Here is a 19,687-nt window from a genome sequence, read left to right as displayed (position 1 = left end):
CCACATAGAAATATGCCTAGTCTGGCCAGGCGTGGTGGCTCAAGCCTGTAATCCCAGCACTTTGGGAGGCCAATATGGGCGGATCACGAGGTCAGGAGATCGAGACCATCCTGGCTAACACAGTGAAACCCCGTCTCTACTAAAAAAAATACAAGAAACTAGCCAGGCGACATGGCGGGCACCTGTAGTCCCAGCTACTCGGGAGGCTGAGGCAGAAGAATGGCGTAAACCCGGGAGGCGGAGCTTGCAGTGAGCTGAGATCCGGCCACTGCACTCCAGCCTGGGTGACAGAGCCAGACTCCGTCTCAAAAAAAAAAAAAAAAGAAAAAAAGAAATATGCCTAGTCTTAGGTTAGAGAAGGATTCCCAGTGGAAATTGGACCATAAGCCAGTGTCCTGAAGGATGAATAGGAATTAGCCAGGCCAAGGAGAAGGAGAATGATAATGGAGGATGTTCCAGCCAAGGTGGTAGCCTGTGGCCAGATGTCAAAGTACAGTGCTTTCAAGGGATTTTAAGAAGTTCTAAAAGCTGGCACATTGGAAGTAGGAGGCAAAGGAAAGGCCAGGAATGCTAAGAGACGAGGTCAGCTGGAGAATCTATGTCTTCACAAGCCTTATAGGCCATACTAGTTAAGGCATCTGGTCTTTAATAAGATTTTTGGTCAGGACATAACTCAATACGATTTGGATTTAGAAAGACCACTCTGACTTCAGTATGGATGGTTTGTATTATAGTTATTCATTCCAAAGGTCTTGGTGGCCTAAAGTAATGGAAATGGAGATATACATACATACATACATACATACATACATCTATACACATACTATATATATGGGAAGAGGATTAGAGGAGGGGAGGAATCCTAGGTTTCACACTTGCATAATTGGGTAGACTGTAGTGCCATTCACTGAGATAGAAAGCTTAGAAGAGGGAAAATGAGGTTCATATGAGCTTTTGATTTTAAGGAGCCCATGGAACACCTGGGTAGCATATCCACTGGGTAAACACAAATCTGGAACTTAACAGTGAGATATGGGCTGTGTATGAAGATTTGAGAGTCAGTTGACTAACTGAAGATAATTGAAATCTAATTGGGGATGTGAAGAATCTTGTTCTCCCAAACTGATCAATTCAGTCATATCAAATATTGTGCTTTTCAGACTTAAACCATTGGATCTTGAGTTTATGAAGCATTTGCATGAAAAAGTGAGTATCATCCCACTTATTGCCAAAGCAAACACACACCAGAGGAATGCCACAGTTTGAAAAACAGGTGAGCAGGATGTGTTAACTCAGATTTCTTATGCCATTCTCACAATTTGCAGTTTTTACTATTTTTAGTATAATGTGTTGCAATCCATTCCTCTTACTGCTTTACTGTGTTGTCATTTATACTGTATTAAAAATAACTCTTGAATCTTCTGCCTTAGTTTCCCCCTCAAAGCTCTTACCCACTGTCATAGTATCCTCATCCTTTGTCAGTTTTTAAATATGGCTGTTTTAAGTGTTCTTTTTTTTTTGAGACGGAATCTCACTCTGTTGCCCAGGTTGGAGTGCAGTGGCATGATCTCAGCTCACTGCAAGCTCTGCCTCCTGGGTTTACGCCATTCTCCTGCCTCAGCCTGCTGAGTAGCTGGGGTTACAGGTGCCTGCCAGCACGCCTGGTTAATTTTTTGTATTTTTAGTAGAGACGGGGTTTCACCATGTTAGCCAGAATGGTTTCGATCTCCTGACCTCGTGAACCACCCGCCTGACCTCGTGAACCACCCGCCTCGGCTGGGATTACGAAGTGCTGGGATTACAGGCGTCAGCCACTGAGCCCGGCCTTAAGTGTTCTTAACACCCCCACATAGATGATTTCTCTCCATACTCTTTAGAATTATTTTCTTAGAAGGAATTCCCAGGAAGAGAATTACTCTTTCAAAGGCTATGCTTGTTTTTATGGGTCTTTATCTTCCCCACTCCCCATTTTGTCATGGTGCTTTCCCAATAAAACAAATTCTTTTTATAAAGCATACATCTGTTTCACTGTGGCTTTGCCAGCATTGTTTGTTATTTTTATTTTGAAAACTTTTTTGGAATGAAGTGGTACCTAATGATTTCTTTATCTTTTCCAGAAAGGCTGAACATTTTAAAAACAAAGTTTTTGTCCCCCCTTTTTGTAAACACCTGTTCAAATCCTGTGTCTTTTTGACCAGTAGTACTTGGTATTGCCCGTATTTATTGATATGGGTTCTTTTTATTCTGGGTATTTAGTTCTCTCTCATTTTCACAATATTTTTTCTATTTTCTCTTTTGCTGCTTATATGCTCATTTTGTTTTCAGTGTACTTTATGGGATATTTATAGTTTAAGTTATTGTTCAAACCCATGACCCTAAGATTAAGAGTCTCATGCTGTGTGTCTGAGCTAGCTAGAAGACCACTGAACTGTTTTTCTAGACTCATGTCTAGTTGTCTGAATAATATTGAGTTATACAGTCACACATATTTCTAACTTAATTGTGTTTGGTTTATTGTATATTACATTTTATGAAATGTAGGGTCAATTCTGGAACCTTTCTCTATTCCAGTAGTCTTTATTTTTGGCCAGTAGTATATTGTTTAAACCACAGCACTTTGTATAATATTTAATAATAGATGGTAATTATGTCTATTATCCATATAGTCCTGTTGTAACAAAATATTTTGTTTTTCACCTTTTTCAATATGAATTTTAGAATTCATTCATTAAACCCATTATAAAAAGCCTGTTAAAATTTGCTTTGAAGTTATGCTAAATTCATACAAATTTTCAGAATGTTTTAGTACATTGTTTTTACTGTATCTAGTATTTTTCTGTTTTACATTGACCCATTCCCATTTTTATTTTGTAATGTGCTATTTCTAAGTTTCAACTACTATCGTATAATACATTTCTCTTCTTTTGTTATGTATTTCTATTTGGATTTTTACTGATAACTTAAAGGTAAAAAAGATGAATATGAAGTGACCTCTTCTTTTAAATTGGTCACATTCTGGTGGTTGTACTCAAGTCATTTTAATATACAACCTCTGACTAAAACCACTGCTTTTAGAGCTAGCTACCATTATTCATTTTTCTCTTCATCATGTATTTGTTGCCTCGTTTATTCTTTTTTTAAAAAAAAATATATATGTAGGTACATACCCTAATTGTAGAAGATTTGTGGTCCTATTTTTTTTCAGTGAGAATTTTACTTCTGTTTACTTCTATCTCATATAGTAACCATGTAACACAATTTGTTCAGGGTCCTTTTATAGCTGCTGGGAAGCTTTGCCATGAAAATGGCACCAAAATATAAGTATAGGCAGGGAAGCTAGTTTTAGGTATATTAGCCATTGGTTGGTTATGGCCTCAAAGAAGGATAGGTAGTTGAAAATTATTTGGATGTCTATATTCTGTTTAGAATTTGGAGTAATTTTGGACAGGATAAATTAATTTGAACTAGGTCATTCCTGATGTTATTAATAAGTTGTCTTCTTTAGTTTTCTGCATTCTCCTTATTAATTCTTGATTTCTAGGGTGTGTTTTCTCCCTGTGTCCTTCCCTAATCTTATGCCTGTTGCTCCTCAGTTTGTGTGTATGCACATGTACATGCAAGGATTTTTCTGGTGAATGTGCAGGGAGCAGTGCTGTACTTAGTTTTACTTTACTTTTGCCAGATTCTACTAAAAATTTTAGGTGAGTTTAGCGCTATTTATCCAACTAAGTAAGATACTTGGGGATTTATATATAAGGAAGAATCTCAGTCACTGTAAAGAAATGACCTAAAGTCATAATTGTGGAAATCAATCAGAGAAATCCCTTTCTGGAGTTTTACATCTTTTTTGGAACTCTTTTGGTATGATAGCTAACCAATGATAGTACTTTAATTTTGGATTACAACTTTGCATCATTAAAAAACAGTAAAGGATCTGGAAACAAGGAGCCATATAAGAATCTAAGAAGCATGTAATTAACATAAGATGAATGTACTAATTATCTACGGTGCTCTTTTGCTGACTACTTCTTCAATTTTAGATAATGAAAGAAATCCAAGAACATAAAATTAAAATATATGAATTTTCAGAAACAGATGATGAAGAAGAAAATAAACTTGTTAAAAAGATAAAGGTAGGTTCATCCCTGTACATACACTAAAGTAATCCGAGGCCTTAGAAACATACTGCAATGTCCACAGGAAAGATAAAAATTATCAGTGTTTTAAATAGTTGGCTTACAAAATGCCTAGGGATATTTAATGTTGAATCCAATTTTATAGTTAACTTTGAAGATTAGCTAGTATATATAATAAGGAATTGTATAAACTACTGAGGTGAATAACACAATCCTTATTTCAAATTGTTTTTAATTAACTGGCTTTCATATTATGTAATTTTTTTCCCTCTTAAAAAACAAGTGATGAGAAAGGAGAGAATTCTTTCTGTTATGTTTTAACTGCTAGACAAAAATGTATTTCTTTTGTCTTTTTAAAAGCCAACCAAAATTACAGCTAGATAGGAGGAATAAGTTCTACCGTTCTGTAGCACTGTAGGTTGGCTGTAGTTAGCAGTAATTTAGTCTTATTTTCAGATAGCTAGAAGAGAGGATTATGAATGTTCCCAATACAGAAAAGTAAGTGTGAGTTGATAAATGTACTAATTACCCTATTTTGATCATTACATATTTGTATACAGGTGTCAGAATACCATACTGTACCCCACAAATATGTACAATTATGTTTCAATTAAAAATAATAAAAACCAACCAAAAATTCACATCAACATAATTTTCTGTATTTTAATTTATCATGGTTTTCTAAGTACTTTGGCCCTAAAAATGATATACTGAATAATGGCCTTATGTAGGCAAATACCTTGGAATAATGAAATGCTTATACCTCACCAGTGAAGAATTTCTGCAGTTGTATAAAATAGCCAAAGTTAGAGCTTAGCAAATATACTATTCCCTGCTTTAGGTACTGTTAAAGTTGGTTTATGATCAAGTAGGCAGGCTAGTCATTAGCCTCCCTTTTTTTCCCCAAATGCCAATATATTTTTTACCTTTTTTCCCCTAAGTACGGGACAACTTTCTGTAGTGATTTTTGGAAATAATTTGACCAGTATATGCTTGAATATTCTGAACTTTAAAGAGAAAATTTAATTTTATTTATTGTTTACCTTGGTGGTAATACCATGTGATGTCAATTTACTAAATATTTGTTAAATGGCCTATAAAAACGAATGCAGAAACTATCAAAAGTAATTTTTGGGGGGGCAATCTGTTGAGTAATGTAACTTTTTTTATTCTTGAATTTGTGAGGACTACAGAGATGTATTTGAATAAGAATACTTTGTTTTATAGGACCTCTTGCTGTGGTGGGTAGTAATACTACCATTGAAGTTAATGGCAAAAGGGTCAGAGGAAGGCAGTATCCTTGGTGTGTTGCTGAAGGTAAGGTTTTCTTCAGTGAATGACTTTCTATAAGATCTCAAAACAGTAATTAAAAATTTGTATTTATAGTAAGTAGTATAATATGCATACGGTATTGATATAGTCTAGATTTCAAGGATAATACTGATTTCAGGTTCTTGTAGTCTCATTTTCCTCTTAAGTACATTCATATTTTTCAAACCTGTATCCTACTAAGTCAGGCAAGTATGTGTTAAGTCCTGAAGTTATAGTATAGGTTGAACATTCTTTTTTTTTTTTTTTTTTTTTTAAGATGGAGTCTTGCTGTGTTGCCCAGGCTAGAGTGCAGTGGTGCGATCTCGGTTCACTGCAACCTCCGCCTCCCGAGTTCAAGCAATTCTGCCTCAGCCTCCTGAGTAGCTGGGACTACAGGTGCACACCACCATGCCTGGCTAATTTTTGTATTTTTAGTAGAGACAGGGTTTCACCATATTGGCAAGGCTGGTCTCAAACTCTCTGACCTTGTGATCTGCCTGCCTCAGCCTCCCAAAGTGCTGGGATTACAGGCGTGAGCCACTTCGCCCGGCCTAGGTTGAACATTCTTAAAGAGAAAATTCAAAATGTGAATTGCTGGAAAATCTAAAACGTTTTGAGCACTGACATGCCACTCAAAGGAAACGCTCACTGGAGCATTTTGAATTTTGGATTTTTGGATTAAGGATGCTCAACCAGTAAGTATAACACAGATATTCCAGAATTCCAAAAAAATTCAAAACACTTCTTGTCCCAAGCATTTCAAATAAGAGATACTCAACTTGCCCCACCCTGGCTGGCATCCCTGCCTCATCATTACGTCTAGTTCTGTTTTCGTATTTGAAAACATACCTAAAATTCAGGGGTTCTTTACCTGGGGCCCCAGGTAAAGTTTGCTCCCAGGGAATCTAGTGAACCTCCTGGAATCAGACATTTTGTAGAGAAGGCTAGTCACTTTTATCAGAATGTCAGATGGGTCATGGACCCTCAAGAATTATTTTAGAAATGTATAAGCCAAGTTAAAACATTTACAGTCTCCTTTCCTCAGTGCAAAAGTTGCCCTTTTTGACATCGCATATTTAGAGTAAAAAAATTTCATTAGTAAGAGATCCTCTTTACTAGTTTTGTAAGGAGTTTTTTTGTTTTTTAACCTGCTCTCTTAAATTATTAAGGGTTAAGTAAGGAGTTTTAAATACCAATAAAATCTTAGTTATAACACCAAACCTCAGAAGTCCTTCCTCTTGGCAATAGGTTTATTGTATTGGTTTAATCTGATATTTAATCTTCTATATTATAGTAAGCTGAAACCAAAATGTAGACATGATTGTTTTATGTTTGTTGCTATTATTTTTGAGCTTTGTTGTTTTTTTCCAAGAGACAAAGTCTTGCTATGTTGCCCAACTGGCCTTAAACTCCTGAGCTCAAAGTGATCCTCTCACGTCATGCTCCTCCCATATCATGTCACTATAGGCACACACCACTACCCCTGGTTTATTTTGAACAGTTCTTTAATTTTTAGGGTATTGTTTCAAGTTACTGTCCTTATTGGCAATTTTCCCAACAATGACCCCTGTACCTTGTTCCCAGCTCTCTCTGTCATGCCCAGGCAACTTTCAGTTGCTGAGCTGAGGCTTTAGAACTTATATACCCCTTAAAAATAGGCACCGGAGAAATTGATTTGCATCTCTCTTTTGTAGTTTACCCCTCTATTCCCAAGTAATATTCCTATTTGTGATAGATTCTTTAAAAATAAAAGTAAAGAACCTTAAAGTTCTTGGCTCTGTTTTTCATTTTGGTTACCTTAAGATTTTTTCTAAAGTGATTCTCCCTTCACTTACACCACTGAATTTTTAAAATGTATTATAGAATAAATATATTTTTTACCAATAATGAGAAAATACATGGTTTCCCTTTTCAAAATTTCAAAGTTGTTTCCAGAGAGCTCATTTGTTAGGTTTACATATCTTTTTCTGAGGATTAAACTACAATAAGGCAATAATACAGTACACTTCTCTGTCATGCCCTTACATTGAGTACTGTTAGTGTTAAATCTTGAAAAAATTCATCTAAGCTGTTTTGCATTTCCCCTCCTTGTTTTTACCTCCCAAGTTTCTGTGAAATATTTTTTGAAAACACTAGGCATAGTGGAAATACAATATTTGCGGTCTGTTTTTTTCTTACAGTTGAAAATGGTAAACATTGTGGTTTTACAATTCTAAGAAATATGTTGATAAGGTAAATGCAAGCAATGATGGAAATAGCATAAGATTTTCTTTCACTAAATAAGAGTTGGACAGATTTACTTTTATGCCTTCTGTAAATGTAGCTAATTTAAGTTTATATCTTCAGTCTAGCAATGAAGTAAGTACTACATGTAGATGATCCTTTCTCCAAGGTTTTGAAGTCATGCGCAAAAGTTACAAAATAATTTGTGTGTCCAGGGATACATAGGAAAATTAGTCTCTTTAGTTTATTACACTTTGTGTTGAGGTTTAATACTGAAATAACTATGGAAAGTTAAATAGAAGAGGCTCTTCTTTCTTAATGTGAAAAACTTGAGAAAACTATGTAAGGGAAGGCTAGTTTTTGAGTCAAAAGGTAGAATTTGAATGTTAAAAGGTACACAGCCTGGTAGCTGGTGAGTAGGGCACATTTTATGTACTAGAACATAGCGAACAAAACCAGTCTTCCTACCAGGTGAGAAAAAAAATCCCTAAATTGTGTCTTGCACACTTGCTGAAAAAAGAAGAGGAGAGCCTATGGGAGCAGGACATTGAAGCCATCCTAATTAGAGGACCAGGGCTGGTAAAGAGGATCTCTTACTAATGAATTAGAAAAGCAGCAGCAGAGAGGAAGTCATGAAGAAAAAGTGTAATGGGACTAGAGATGTTAGTAGGTAAGGAACAGAAAGGGCATCAAAATGATCCTCAGTGTTTTCATGTTGAGATACATTTCTTCCTTTCCCTACCTCACTCCCCATTTCCCACTTATCTCTCTTGCTTCTCTATGCCTTTACCACATACTCTTTTTAACATCCAGTTATAGATGTCTGTCTTAAGTTGATACCTATTCATTTTCATACCTCTACCCACTTTCCCAAAACATAAGAATTTCTTTAGCTGTGTAAAGAAAGGTACTAACATAAATATGGATAATAATTGGAAATCATGGAATAACAAGAAGGTCATTCTCACAAGTAAGAAGGGAGGGGGAAAATTTAAGAGAGTCAAACTGCTATCTCAAGAAATACAATAGAGATGAGAGTGAATTTTGAAATCAAAGAAATTGGCATGTAATTCATCTTTATTTTCAAAGGAGCAGGTGTTTTTGGTAGGCACTACATGATAGGGTTGATTGAACAGTTGGGGTTGCCAGGCCTCACTTAGTGGGGGAGAGCAAATGCACGAGAAGGTCATCCTCTGGGTTTTGAGAATACAACACTTCAGGCTCTATTATGAACTATTTCCTTCCTCTTCCATTCTTAAGGTGTGACTTCAAAAGAATACCTATTAATAATATAATCGGCTATGAAAGTATATAAGTAGAGAATGTTTAATAAATACTAATTACCATTGCATTCCTATTGTTTTTAAATCTTCTATGGTACTTGCCCAGTGCTTGACACAGTGGTATTCTATAACTTTTTCTTGTGTATTTTAAAAGTATGCAATCAAAAATTGCCTACATACCTAAAAGATCATAGCGGGGAAAGCTAGTTACTGAGCCAGAGGCTGCTTTGTTGGGATGGATTCTCGTTGTGTTGCCCAAGCTGGAGTACAGTGGTGTGATCTTGGCTAACTGCAACCTCCACCTCCTGGGTTCAATTAATTCTCATGCCTCAGCCTCCCGAGTAGCTGGGATTACAGGCATGCACCACCACACCCGGCTAATTTTTGTATTTTTAGTAGAGACAGGGTTCCACCATGTTGGCCAGGCTGGTCTCAAACTTCTGACCTCAAGTGAGCTGCCTGCCTTGGCCTCCCACAGTGCTGGGATTACAGGTGTGAGCCACCACACCGACCCAGGCCAGAGGCTAAATATTCGAAGGTTCACAGCCTGGCAGCTAGTGAGGGACCTCCCTAGTATAAGCATTACAGAGCAAACTGACCATGCCTGCAAGAAGATTTAATACAGCAGAGGAGCAAGACTTTTATGCCTGAAAACTCTAAAGTTACATATTATTAAAAAGATGTATATTTAATTTAGCTCATGTCTTTATGACAAAGGCATCTAGTGAATATTTAATAAATATTTGAAGGAAGGAAATACCATATCAGTATTGCAGATGTCTGTAAATCCCAAGTAGTTGAAATTTTGCAGGTCAAAGGAACAGTGATTGCTTCTAAGAAAGAGGCAAGTTCAAAGAAGTGTTTGCTAATTAAGAGAACTGACTTACTCCAGGCAAACCAAGGAAGACAATGGAAAGGAGGAAAACTATACAAATATTTTCAGGGTGTGGAGATGGGTGTTTCAGAAATCAAATAGGGAAAGAAAACAAAAGGAGAACAGAAAGAGTTATGGTATCAGCAATGGGAAATGGAAGAGACAAATTCCTGAAACTGGGAAAACTGTATTGCTAATTACTAAATTATTTTGAGAATGGAGGAGTGGGTTTAATAATAAAAGGATAAAGCATATTTAATTAAATGGAAATAAAGACTTTTATAACCTGAAAAAATCAGAGTCATATAGAAGTGAAAGTGATTTTAGTGAAAGGGAAAATCATTCGTTAGCTAAAATGTTAGATGACACTAACAAAAATAGTTTAACAATTAGTAAAATCACCTTTTATTTTATACATTCATGCAAACATTTCATGTATTCTTCCTTAGAACCTTTAATGATTTTTCAGTGATGCAGTGATGATATGTAATATATAATAATTAAAATTAAGCCGGGCGCAGTGGCTCACACCTGTAATCCCAGCACTTTGGGAGTCCAAGGTGGGAGAATTGCTTGAGCTCAGGAGTTCAAGACTGGCTTGAGCAACATGGCGAAACTGCGTCTCTACTAAAAATACAAAAAATAGGCCGGGCGCGGTGGCTCACGCCTGTAATCCTAGCACTTTGGGAGGCCGAGGCAGGCCGATCACGAGGTCAGGAGATTGAAACCATCCTGGCTAACACGGTGAAACCCCGTCTCTACTAAAAATACAAAAAATTAGCTGAGCGTGGTGATGGGCGCCTGTAATCCCAGCTACTCGGGAGGCTGAGGCAGGAGAATGGCGTGAACCGAGGAGGCGGAGCTTGCAGGGAGCCAAGATCACGCCACTGCACTCCAGCCTGGGTGACAGAGCAAGACTCCGTCTCAAAAAAAAAAAAAATACAAAAAATAGTCGGACATAGTGGTGGATGCCTGTAGTCCCAGCTACTCAGGAGGCTGAGGTAGGAGGATGGTTTGAGCCTGAGAGGCCGAGGTTATAGTGAGCTGAGATCATACCACTGCACTCCATCCAGCCTGGGTGACAGCAAGACCCTATATCCAAAAAAAAAAAAAAATACATAAACATTTTTTTGTATTGGTATTAGTGTTTGTTCTTAATTACTTTCCACTTAGAGAAACTGGTAACAATAATTTATTCCAAAAAGTGTTTATCATATCTGAACTTCAATCTTGAGTTACCAATTTTGTTAAAATTCCTATTATCTGCTATCTGCATTGGGACACAAAAGGTAATGGCATGTTCTTTGTAAAGGGGAGCTTATAGTTGAAGAGGTATAATGTCACCTGTGACATATACTTGTGCCAAAAATGAATGACAACCAAGGAGAAAATAGTCATGGTTAGAATGCTTTTCATGTCAAGGCCCAGAAAAAGGTTTCCAAAGCAGTTGAACTCTTGGACGAGAGATTGACAAATTAGCATGAACAGTTCAGTGTCAATCACCAGATATACCAGGAGTAGGAAGCTGCCCGACTTGCCTGAAGTGGAGTGGTAGAGCTTTAGAAGTAACAGTTATGGCTATAAGAGAACATGAATTTATCGAGGGACAGAGTCTGGGATATGAGATTTTTTATGAGATTTTTGGAAAACCCAGACTTAGGACTAAGGGGAGTGAACTATCAGACAATTGCATGGAAATGTCAGTATGATATGAATCGGAGTAATTGAATATCACATTTTATTCACAAAGGGGGAGATTCAAGAAACGATTGTGAAGTAACAGTAAAGGTTTTCTGGATGTAAGGAATGATAAAAAGGGTACAACAATACACTTTTTTTTTTAGATGAAGTCTCACTCGTACCCAGAATGGAGTGCAATGCGCAATCTTGGCTCATTGCAACCTCCACCTCCTGGGTTCAAGTGACTCTCCTGCCTCAGCTTCCCAAATAGCTGGGATTACAGGTACCCACCACCACACCCAGGTGACTTTTGTATTGTTAGTAGTAGAGATGAGGTTCCACCATGTTGGCCAGGCTGGTCTGGAACTCCTGAGCTCAGGCAATTGGCCCGCCTTGGCCTCCCAAATTGCTTGGATTACGGGCGTGAGCCATCACGCCCAGTCAACAATACACCCTTATGTTTGTCTCCCAGAAGGGAGTTTTAGTAAAGTGGTGAAGATTAGTGATGGCAGATATAGGAAGTTTGAGATAGAATAGATGATGACAAGAGGGAGGACTGACAATACAGAGTATTGCCACACCGTGTATATCCAAGAACACTGCATTGGTAAAGGACATCCATAGAACAGCTAAGGACATCCATAGACACATCCATTGTCATTAATGATAAACTTTTTAACTCATTAAAAGAAATACATATGCAAAGCTACTGATAATTTTGTATGTTAAAATGTTAAAAGAATCAATGTCTTGGATTATTAAATAATGATGACATCATCCCATAAGTATTGTAGAATTTATCTCGTGTGTATTGATTTTATATATGATAGAAATGCTGTAAGCAAAAATTTGTTTAACCAAAATAGCACATTCACCTAGACAGTTTGAAGAAACAGAAATTTACTCTAAAATTCCTTAGTTTGAAAACAGCTTGATATGTGATCTGAAATGTATTATTATGTATTAACAAAAACTCATATATTACCTTAGTAATATTGCTAAAAGGCAGTTTCTTTTAGATTTTAAGCGCTTCAGTAGTAGCTAATCTACAGTCCCTTGTCTAGTATATAAATAGATAATATAAAGATGAATACTCTTTCATAAAAGGTCATCGTTCAGTAACTGCTTTGGGGGATTTATGGGTCTGAAAATCTCTATGGAATCTAAATTAGCTTATTTTTTTATTGGTCTACTTTGAGTGTAAATGAAAACAGATGAATGCCACCACCTTCCTTAACAGTAGTCTTTTGTTCATTTTAAATCTGAAATTTTTGTTTTGGTAAAATTTTGAATTTATATTAAAGCTTGTTTAGCTTTTTTCCCTCTAGCTATTAATAGAAGCAAACTCTTGCTGTTTGTTTATGACGGAACACATGCAGGACTTGAAGGATGTTACTAATAATGTCCACTATGAGAACTACGGAAGCAGAAAACTGGCAGCTGTGACTTATCATGGTGTTGATAACAACAAGAATAAAGGGCAGCTGACTAAGTAAGCATGTACTTTTTTCTCCAAAAAAGGTATTATTTCTGTAGTCAATCATCATATTGTTTCATTTTCATTAAATTTCTCCTGGCTACTCAGTAGAAAATTTGGATAATGTTCTCTATGAACAACAGCATACATTTATATTGTGTTAGGCTTTGTTAATAGTAGAAGCTTTTTTGAATGATCCATTTTGGTAGAGTTTTCACTTACAGATCATGTGGAAACAAAGGACAGACCTTAACAAAAGGAATATTTAGATGAATTTATTCTTGGTTACCTTCTCTATTCCTATTCCAGGGAGTAAATTAGCTGGAGTTTCGGTTTATTCTTTTGGTTGTTAGAGTGGTGTAAGTGACTACAAAGTGTGTAGCTTTGTCCTGTTGAGCTTATATCTCAAGCTGTGGTGGTTTCATGTTGGGGTCAAAAAAAGAGATGTGTGAAGAAGCTGATAACCATGTCTGTGCCCTACTTTTAAAAATGTTGTCATTATTGAAGATCATAATTACATCATATGTCACTTAACAATGGGGATACATTCTGAGAAATGTGTCTTTGGGCTATTTTGTCATTCTGTAGACATCAGAGTGTACCTCCACAAACCTAGATGGTAGAGCCTTCTACACACCTAGGTTATGTGGTCTAGCTATTGCTTGTAGGCTGTAAACCTATATAGCATGTTACTGTACTGAATGTTATAGACAGTTGTAACATAATGTTAAGAATTTGTGTATCTAAACATAGAAAAGGTGCAGTAAAAAACAGTGTAAAAGATTAAAAATGGTATATCCTATAGGGCACTTGGTATGAATGGAGCTTGCAGGACTGGAAGTTGCTCTGGATGAGTCAGTGAGTGAGCGGTGAGTGAATGTGAAGGTCTAGGACATTACTGTACACTACTGTGGACTCTATGAACACTGTACACTTAGGCTATACTAAATTTATTTTTTAAATTTGTCTTTAACAATCGTATTTTGCTGTACCTTTTATAATAACTTAAATTTTAAGAAACTTTTTGATTCTTTTTTAGTAACACTTAGCTTAAAACACAAACACATTGAACGGATGTACAAAAATAAAGCTTTATAAGCTTTTTTCCGTTTTAAAAGTTCTTTCTTTTTTCATTTAAAACTTTTTTTTTTGTTTGTGAAAACAAAGAAATAAACTTACACATTAGCCTAGTCCTACTCAGGGTCAAGATAATCAAGATGCTACTGGGCAGTAGGAATTTTTCAGTTCCTATGGGCCACCATCATATATGCAGTCCGTTGTTGACTGAAATGTCATTATGCAGTGCATAGCTGTATTACAAAACCACTTTAAATGTGCATATGTAGCTAGGTGTTATCTACCATCAGACAATAATCCTAAAGGATCAACTATATAAGTACGAAAGACAAGTTCTCAAAGTAGCTATAGTGTTTTCCATAGTGATTAACATGCCTTATAATGGAATAGAAAAATATCCCTTCTCAGATATTTAAAGTACAAGATTCTGTTTGAGGAAACCTCAATACATGAACAAAAGGAAGGCTTTTTATCTCTTTTTAGCAAAATGTTTATTGAGCAACTTTGGCACAAAAATGTAAGGATCCATCATAGTGAATATTCATAAAATCCTAATTCACTTTAAACTCATTGTCATTAATGACAAACTTTTTTAACTCATTAAAAGAAACACATACACAAAGCTACTGATAATTTTGTATGTTAAAAGAAAATACTACCAGTACGTATTTTTTGTTAAATATATGTACTTAACAATATATTTTTTAAACATTTGTTATGTTGTAGATACAAGGAATTGTTTATTTGTTCCCATGTCTCAAATATAAGGCTTTTTAAAGTAGTGCTGTTGGATGCAGGTAAGATAATTCAGGAAAAATAGTAAACTTTACAGTATCATTAAGTTTTTTTCTGCATATACAAAATTCTACTGTGTGGATACGTGAGTTAAACTATATCCCAGGTGAAAACATAAATAGTTGAATTCTACTGGAAATATATCTCTTAAAGACAGGAATCATGACCATACTTTGCCTATGCAAATAAAAAAAGAAATGTTTGCATTACTAAAAAGCAAATTGCCCCAGGAGCTAGCATATTTTATTTTATGTTAATAAGTAGGAAAATAAACATTTTAGAAGATCAAGCTAACTGGGGAATGGCTGTAATTGGAATAGATATCTGATATGATTTGATAAATTAGATTGTTACTACTTCATTGAATAACACATACTGAATCTGAAAGAAATCACTTAGAAGTTTTATCTGTTGGTTGTATCTTACATTGTCTTGAAAATGTTAGCAATTTCAAAAAATATTTTTGTTAATTTTTTCTTTAAAAATCATTTACAACTTATGGTGCTTTAGCTGATGTAAGGTCCTTTTCCTCATAGCTCAATACATATCCATGAATAACTGAAAAGAAAGACTAATGTTTAAGTGAAGTAAACAGGTGTGAGTTTAGGCTTCTTTTAATGTTCTTTTGTATTGCTTTCATGCGACTGACTCTCCATAGCAATGTATTCTTTGACAGTGGTAGTGGGGAGGGGTTGAGAGTTGTAATAACTTTGGAATGGAAGGTGAACCTATTGAAAATTTATAGTTAAATTGATCTTTGGCGATGTATGCTTCACAAAATGCTAATCACACTTTGGTTTTAGAATATAAGCTAAACTTTTTAAAGATGTTAGACATTGAATAGTAAAAGACATTCACATGCCACATAACAATGTTTCGGTCAATGACTGACTGCATATATGACAAGATCCCATAATATTATAATGTCTATACCATAGAGCCTAAGTGTGTAGTAGGTTATACTATCTAGGGTTGTGTAAGTACACTCTGTGTTGGTCACGCAATGACAAATTAATTTCTCAGAATGTATCCCCATTGTTAAGCAATGCATGACTATAGATCAATTTATCTTATATTTAAATTTTCTGAGGTAGTTTTGGGCAAACTATAGAGTCTATTGAAACATGAGATAAAAATTAAAAACATATGTGTAGATGTCTGAAAATGTGCCTTTCTGTTATGTCAATAGCCCTAGAAAAATTCTATTTTAGAGGGACTTAAAACAAGAATTAGATTGTGTGGCTTAAATCTGAAGAATAGCTGAACTTGTCCAGTCAGCTATAATTTGTCTCAAGGGTAGATTTGGAGAAGTGGATGCTGTTCTTAGCAGCTATCCAGTAATTACCTGTTTCTGACAAAGAAAGTATGGAGCCATCTAAGTACTTTTTACATTCTTAGAGAATGTATCTTGCATCCCTGTATGGAGGGTAGTGGGTGGTTGAAAGCCACAGGAAGGGTAACGTCTCAAATCAAAGAAAATTCAGCAAGGGTTTGTAAAGGAAAGGGAGAAGAGTTGATCATATCCAGATTGCTGATCTCTTAAAGGAAGTGATCCCCAATAAGAGGAGGGTCATCTTGTTTTGTTGTTGTTGTTGTTTTTGTTTTGTTTTTGCTAAACTTCCTTGAAGTTTTATCTGCCTCCTTTTTCCTTGATCTTCTTTGTACCCTTTACTTTTAAATCACATTTGATTGGTGACTTTTTCAGACTGAGGTTTATCATTGGTACCAATTGTGACAACAGATATCTTGCTCCAAGTTGGGGCACACCCTAGTCTCTCTTTCCCTTATGTTAATTTATTTTTCTGTTCTCTATAACCTTCTCCATCAGTCATCTTGGGAAAACTTTGTAAGTAAATGACTAAAAATACAGGTTTCAAAGGCAGATCCTCAGAATTCTTGATACATGCCAAGAGTTTTCATTGATCTAAATAGAAATGAAGACAATTTTCTGAAAATTTCAAGTTGTTTCAAAAAAAAATGAACTTACTCAGTTATATCTTTTACTCTTTATTCAAGTATCCTTTCACAAAATTATAATGATATGTTTGGTTTTAATACTTGTACTTGGCCAAACAAGATGTTGGCAACCATTATTACTCAAAATTTTTATTGATCTTTGAAATTATTTAAGTGAAATTCCTTTGGAAAATTTTGCACATAGTGACCTACTAATCACTGGAGCAAAAGTATGTAAATCTATTAGCTTAATGTGGTTTTTAGGAAAGACCACCACACATAATCTAAATGAAACATGATTGTCTTTTATTACACTCCAAATGTGGGTCATGTGTAGTGCAGCAAAGTAGAACTTGACTAGGTCATCCTTATGTGGTGGCTGTAATTCTCTTATTGGTCACATGAAGGGGTGTGCTTACAGGAATTTTAACCTTATGAAGACAACCCTAGAAGGAGCTAAATCTTTGGGGATTCAGTTTCATATTCGGGTTATGTTGTAACCATTTGTTTTTTTGCTTGTTTTACTAGGCTTTTTTCATTTCTTTGTCTGGATTTTTAATTTCGCTGATAGATTTATAAGCTTTACTACTATATGTGTGTGGGTAAAAGTTTCCTATTAAAAAGCAGGCAGGCAATGATATAACCTAAATGGTTTTTCCAGCCATTTAATAAAAGTTTTTACTTGGAAAAAAACAGTAAATGTGAAGACAAAAAGTGGTCTCCCTACATTTTCTATATTGTAAGCACAATTTTTTGTTTCAATTTTCTGAAAATTAATAAAGATGACTAGAAGTGAGGGGTTAATTTAAAAATTAAAAATTTGAAAGATTTTTACTGGTGAGAGACTTGAAAAAAATTCATTTTAATTATGCATGAACATTTTTTCACAGTATTTGAGTATATTTGGTGGGATTATTTTTACAAGGCTAAAAAACTTACAGTATCTTAACTGTTAAATATTGCAGATTTCTTTTAGAAAGTACACACATTTAGCAGGTTTAGACTTTGAACAGACTTTCAGAAGATAATTGCACAGCATATTTATTTTCATAGTTATTTAATGTAATGATTACGAACATAATTTGGGAAATAAATTAGCTTTAGTGAATTTTACTGTAAATTTTAAAATTAGAGCACGTACCTTAATAATTTAATTGTGAAAGCTTTTAGCATGCTTCACTTTAAATGTGCTAAATCTCTAATTTTTGTTCCTTTAGATTTGATACAGTTGAAGGCATGTAAGGCAGGGGATTGTTTTTGCAAAGACATAGCAGTTTTACTATACAGGGATTTTTAATACTTCAATTTTGAATTTAAAAGTTTTTATTTTTATTTTTTTTTCCTTTCCAGGTGGAGCCCTGCTCTGTCACCCAGGCTGCAGTGCAGTGGCATGATCTTGGCTCACTGCAACCTTTGCCTCCTGGGTTCAAGCAATTCTCCTGCCTCAGCCTCCCAAGTAGCTGGGATTACAGGTGTGCGCCACCACCTCTGGCTAATTTTTGTATTTTTAGTAGAGATGGGACTTCACCATGTTGTCCAGGCTGGTTTTGAACTCCTGACTCACAAGTCTGCCTGCCTTGGCCTCCCAAAGTGCTGGGATTACAGGCATTGAGCCACTGTGCCTGGCCTAAAAGAAGATTTTGAAACATCATTGCATGTTTTCTCTGCAGTCTCTTGTTTTCCCCCTGGAGTTATTTAAATAATAATTTAGGTGCCAAAATACCTGCTCTGTCCCAAGGATAAAGTAAAATAAACATTTTATAGATAAGTTATGTAAGTAGGAATAGATACTTAATTATCTCAGATTTCTAATTTAATGTATTTACAATCAATTATATTGTTAAATAATATCAAGTTGCTTAAATATACATATTCAGTTCTTAAGGTTAGCAATTAAAAATTGTTTTTAGATTATTTCTTTTCTAGAGCCTAAAAAAGATTTTTGGGGTGTTACGGGACAGTGGTAATTATAGATTCTTTGAAAATGTAACAAATTTCACTGGAAGAATGCTGGCAAACACAAACACACATTTGGTATGCTGTTTGAGGGCAGTCACTGACAGTGTGTGTGCTCCAGAGATCAGAGGCAACTGTATTAAAAACACCTGCCATTAATGTGCAACATATATTAAGGATCTCATCAACTTTTAACAAAACAAAAAATGATATTTACACTTAAAAATGTATTTCAGCTGACTCTACTTGTTTTTATTATTTATTTATTTGAGACAGATTCTCGCTGTGTCGCCCAGGCTGGCGTGCAGTGCTGCGATCTCCGCTCACTGCAAGCTCCGCCTCCCGGGTTCAGGCCATTCTCCTGCCCCAGCCCCCGGAGTACAGCTGGGACTACAGGCGTCTGCCACCGCGCCCAGCTAATTTTTTGTATTTTTAGTAGAGACAGGGTTTCACCGTGTTGGCCAGGATGATCTCGATCTCCTGACCTCATGATCTACCGCGTCGGCCTCCCAAAGTGCTGGGATTACAGGCGTGAGCCACGTAGCCCGGTCTCAGCTGACTCTACTTTTAAAATGCAGGTTCTTGTTTTAATATGCCTGGTTAGTTTCATTTTCAGAACTTTTGATTCATTGCTTAATTGAAAAAATATATGGCAGGTTTGCATGTAGAAGTAAGTTTTCTTTCAGTGAAGAAATACCCTTGAGTTAAACAACATTTTATTCTAATTTACACAATTGCAAAAACAGATCATCTTCATTAAGAAAAACTAGTAGCCAATATTCCGTCTTTTTTGTTTTGTTTTTAACATTTTCTATCTACCTCTCTTGCCTGTTTCATTGATAGAAAAGAAGATTGCTATGATGGTCAGAAATATTTAGCCAAATAAAGAGAAAAGACACCATAATAAGAGTATGTCAAA

At 35.6% G+C, this 19,687-nt stretch overlaps 1 pseudogene; it reads left to right on the top strand.

The window, feature by feature from the left end:
- LOC112620771 overlaps nucleotides 1-19,687 on the top strand; it is a 51,242-nt pseudogene that overhangs the window by 21,167 nt on the left and 10,388 nt on the right.

The sequence above is a fragment of the Theropithecus gelada genome, chromosome 3 (genome assembly GCF_003255815.1).
Source record: "Theropithecus gelada isolate Dixy chromosome 3, Tgel_1.0, whole genome shotgun sequence".
NCBI classification, from domain to species: Eukaryota; Metazoa; Chordata; class Mammalia; order Primates; family Cercopithecidae; genus Theropithecus; species Theropithecus gelada.
Note: the sequence above shows the minus strand (reverse complement) of the source record. Positions and strands in the feature narration are given on the sequence as shown.